Here is a 5,371-nt window from a genome sequence, read left to right on the forward strand (position 1 = left end):
CCCCCCCCCCTCCTTTGAGGGGTAGGGGTTTTAATATTACATTATTACAGACTCTGTGCCTAAATCCATTGCTGCACTTCTCGACTCAAGACTTCAAGCCGTGCTGAAACTTGCAGCTCTACCAAAGCTTTAGAGAGCCTTGTAGATCTGGAGCTGTCGTAGAACTACAAGTATCAGCAAGCCAAGCTGCAATGCAACCCAGGTTGTGACTTTTCGTTCTATCGTGGCTCATAGTAACAGACTCGGCAGCAAATAATCCAAATGAAATGTCATTTATCATAATCCCGATCAGGGGCGTAACTAGAAATCACAGGGCTCCATAGCAAAGTTTTGTATGGGGCCCTGTGATTGCTAGTTATGCCACTTGCAGAGCCAACCTGATATACCAAACAGCACACCTGTGAGTGACCCTGCATAGCCCACAATAGACTCTCTATAGTGGGCTCTGCAGTGTCTCAGATGGGCTGCACACCTCTTACCCGTCAGCGCTGTCCACCTCCAGGGTCACCGGGGCCCCGCCTCCTCTTCCGTCCCCGGGCCCTGCCTCCTCTTACATCAATGGCCCCACCTGCTCTTAGGTCGCTGGCCAGTGATGTAAGAGGAGGCGGGGTTGCTCTTAGGCGGGCCCGGCCTCCTCCTTCACTGCGAACGCCGGCCTCTTCTGCCGCAGCTGCTGGCTGTCACTGACACAGCTCCGCAGCGGCTGTGTGGGGAAATGCCGCTGCTGAGCTGTGTCAGTGCAGCCAGCACCCTTACATGCCATAGCAACCCAGGCGGCCCACACGGCATCAGAGGGATGCCCTGGCCAGGCCCCCCTGTGCCCAGGCCCCATAGCGGCCTCCTGGGTCGCTATGGCGATTGTTACGCCACTGATTCCGATCACGCAGCTACCCCACAGCAATCCTGCTAATCCTATATATCCATCCGAGCATAAAGAGCATTCAGGAAGCGGCCCTGAATAAAATATAATTCTGGAATGTGTCGGGAAACGCCGCTGCTGAGCTGTGTCAGTGCAGCCAGCACCCTTACATGCCATAGCAACCCAGGCGGCCCACACGGCATCAGAGGGATGCCCTGGCCAGGCCCCCCTGTGCCCAGGCCCCATAGCGGCCTCCTGGGTCGCTATGGCGATTGTTACGCCACTGATTCCGATCACGCAGCTACCCCACAGCAATCCTGCTAATCCTATATATCCATCCGAGCATAAAGAGCATTCAGGAAGCGGCCCTGAATAAAATATAATTCTGGAAGGACAAACAGCTGCCAGTCCACTGCGGTATAAAATCTCATAGCCTATTTCAGGGGTAGCCAAACACCGGTCCTCCAGCTGTGGTGGAACTACAAATCCCATGAGGCATTGCAACATTCTCACAGACTTGACTCCCGGAGAGAGATGCATCATGGGATTTGTAGTTCCACCACAGCTGGAGGACCAGCGTTTGGCTACCCCTGGCCTATTTAATACACGTTGGAACAGCCAATCAGATTACAGCTGTCGGTTTTTTTCAGTGTTGAAAACAAAAGCATTTGATTGGCTGTCACGTCAAACACCCCCCCCCCCCCCCCTCCTCCCACACACACTTTTCCTGCAGCTCTATGAGACCATTGAGTTGTCCCATATTGCAGAATGTAGCTCTGCGCTGGACAATAATGCAGACGGGTTGGGTCCGTAGACATCAGATCTCATTTCCCAGGATACGTTTGTTCCGCTGCATCCCCCTCTCTACTACACAGGCAGAAGAGAAATGGAGAGGGGAAGGTGTGATACAAATGATGTCTATGGCGGCCGCTCTCACCGCTGTGGACCGCAGAGCACTTGACAGGGGCCCGCGGTGACTGGGACAGATCCAAGCGACTTATAATGAAAATGTAAAACTTTCTCCATATTTTTTTTTTACCAATGCGCAGATTTGCGTTCTGTCAGGAAAAAAAATAGTATTAACGCATTTACTTGAATCTTCCCTGTTTGAAGCAGGATTAATAATCCCACCCCTCCTTCTTCTAATAGTTGCCTTCTTTGCACTCCTCTGACACTTTCTTGGTGTCCTTGTGACTTTGTAGTACTTCTGGGTATAGGGGAGCATGTGACCTCCCCTTTTCCATTGGCCAATCACCGAGCCTGAACACCGCCATGTGGGAGAGGAGAGACGGCCATTAGCACTGTGTAAGCTCCAGTATGGTGCAAGCTCCAATTACATAGTCAGGTTGAAAAAAGACACAAGTCCATCGAGTTCAACCAGTATGGTGCAACCTCCAGTATGGTGTTAGGCCCAGTATGGTCTTAGCTCCAATATATGGTCTTAGCTCCAATATATGGTCTTAGCTCCAATATGGTGTTAGCTCCAATGCATGGTGTTATCTCCAATATATGGTGTTAGCTCCAATGCATGGTGTTATCTCCAATATATGGTGTTAGCTCCAATATATGGTGTTAGCTCCAATATATGGTGTTAGCTCCAATATATGGTGTTAGCTCCAATATATGGTGTTAGCTCTAATATATGGTCTTAGCTCCAGTATGGTGCAAGCTACACTACGGTGTTAGCTCCAGTATAGTGTAGGCCCCAATATGGTGTTAGCTCCAATATGGTGCAAGCTTCACTACGGTGTTAGCTCCAGTATGGTGCAGGCTCCAATATAGTGTTAGCTCCAATATGGTGCAAGTTCCAATATAGCTCCAGTATGGAGCTTACACAGGGATTAGACTCCGCTCTCCCACAAGTGAACAAGGGGCCGAGGAGGATGGTGTGGTGATGGTATCAGTGGGCGATATAAGAGAGGCGAATGGAGGAAAACCACAGTGCCCTGTTCAGTGTTCATTAATTGCTGCTTACTTTGCACTCAAAAGATATTTTTGAGTTTTTATTCTTCGGTCTGAAACTTTTACTTTGTACAGCTGAATTTGTATGTAAAAGAAAGGGCTATCGTTTTGTTATAGAAACCACTAGCCGGGCACTGAAAAGGGAAATAGGGCAACTGACGCGGCGGCCCTCTTCCCAGCGGTACCTTAGGCCACCGCCTGACAGTGGCAGATAATGTAGTATGTCAGGGGTAGCCAACCTCAGCCCTCCAGCTGCTGTGAAACTACAAGTCCCATGAAGCATTGCAAGACTCCTACAGCCTCAGGCATGACTCCCAGAGGCAGAGGAATGATGGGATTTGGAGTCTTACCACAGCTGGAGGGCCGAGGTTGCCTACCCTTGTAGTATTGGCTAAAAAATTGTGGGGGACATTGACAAAAATAGACATAATAGGCAAAAAATGTCCTTTTTTTTTAGAATGAACATTTGGTAATGTCCCCTACTCAGATGAATGTATTAAAGTAACTGAAATAGACTGTGCTGCCCATAGCAACCAAAGAAAACTTTGCCTTAACCGTTGCTAGAAGAAGCTCATTGGTTGCTACGGGTAATGCAGACAGGTCTTCCATCAGGCACTTTCCTACGCAAGTTTTGCTTTTGTCATTAGCTATAGGTTTATTTTGTAAAGGTGCAATCGAAAAAGGGGTGCACGCTGCGCAATAAGATGGATTTTACTTCAGAATGTGGAGGACCGGTCACGCTAGTGTGAGGGCGGACATCCTGCTGTCTGGCAACCATTTTAGACCTAATAAACATAGTGATGAATGACGACCGTTTTGTAAACGTTTGCCCGGCTCTGGCCTGTAAATCCCTTGAGGGCCTGGCTCACCCCTAATACTAAATAACAGCACTGCTGAAGATGGCGTCCTCCATTGCGTGCACAGGTGCACCCCCTTTTACGCAGAGCGCCCATTAAATAAAGTCTCAGGTTACGATATCGTTTGCACTAATTCATGTCGATGCGTTTCATGTAGCAGAATTTAGGCCTCGTGTATCAGAACTGAAGGTAATGGGAAGGTATCTGCGTTGTCCTTGGCAACCAGTCAGCGATCAGAGGCTATTTACTAATGACGCTTAGAAACTAAAGCCCGGTCCTGATTGGTTGCCAGGGGTGACGCCATATTTTCCTGTCTTCCCTCCAGTTGAATTGTACCAGGCCCGCCGTTATTTGAAGCAGGGTGCGAATATTACCGGAAATGCAATGTACCAATGAGCACTTTTACATAATGTACAATAAGATGGATATAATATATATGAATGTGTGTGTAAATATACATGCTGTGTGCCTAAAGCCCGATCTTTGTTTACCTCAGATTTTTATTTTCCGTTACTGTATTTCCTTTTTATGTGTAACATATTTTATTTATTCCTCATCTTTGTTATCTCGAACAATAAAATTGTACTGCGATGTTCTCTGTTTTATTGAATGGCTGGCCATTGTCTGCAAAACTTTTTTACGGGTACAGTTGGAGTATATGATCCCTGCCGAGCCGTATGAAAAAGCAGGATCTTTTATTATTATAATATAGGATTTTTACAGCACCAACAGTTTGCACGGTGCTTTTTAAAATAAACAGGAGGAGTTCAGTTACAATATAGGAGGGTTAGGTGCAGGGCCAACGCTGAGGCCAAAGAATGGGGTGATGTGCTGCTGATAGTGCGTCGGGGGGGTGGGGGGTGTAGGGGGGCAAAGGTTGAACGAAAACAAATGTTTATACCCAGCTTTAGACCTATAGATTTCAGTAGTAGTCAGCACTCAGTAACAGACCTGGTCAGGCACGCCCCCTCTACTCATCAACAGACCTGGTCAGACACTCGGCAGGTAATGAGCACCCATTCAGGTGTACTGCTGCAGCAACAGGTAAAGAGCACCTATGTATATTGCTGCAGCTGCAAGTAAAGGGCACCTATCTGTGTATTGCTGCAGTGGCAGGTAAAGAGCACCTGTCTATGTGTATTGCTGGAGCAGCAGGTAAAGAGCGCCTATGTGTATTGCTGGAGCAGCAGGTAAAGAGCGCCTATTTATGTGTATTGCTGCAGTGGCAGGTAAAGAGCACCTGTCTATGTGTATTGCTGGAGCAGCAGGTAATGAGCACCTATGTGTATTGCTTCAGCGGCAGGTAAAGAGCACCTATTTATGTGTATTGCTGGAGCAGCAGGTAAAGAGCACCTGTCTATGTGTATTGCTGTAGTGGCAGGTAAAGAGCATCTATCTATGTGTATTGCTTGAGCATCAGCAGGTAAAAAGCACCTATGTGTAATTGCGGGTAAAGAGCTACCTGCTGCTGCTGCTGCTCCAGCTATACACATATATAGGTGCTCTTTACCTGCTGCTCCAGCAAAGAGCACCTATCAATGTGTATTGCTGCAGCAGAAGGTAATGAGCACCTGTCTATGTGTATTGCTGGAGCAGCAGGTAAAAAGCACCTATCTATGTGTATTGCTTCAGTGGCAGCTAAAGAGCGCCTATTTATGTGTATTGCTGGGGCAGCAGGTAAAGAGCACCTATG

This window comes from Nanorana parkeri, unplaced genomic scaffold, assembly GCF_000935625.1.
Source record: "Nanorana parkeri isolate BGI_ZX_2015 unplaced genomic scaffold, ASM93562v1 scaffold499, whole genome shotgun sequence".
In the NCBI taxonomy this organism is placed as follows: domain Eukaryota; kingdom Metazoa; phylum Chordata; class Amphibia; order Anura; family Dicroglossidae; genus Nanorana; species Nanorana parkeri.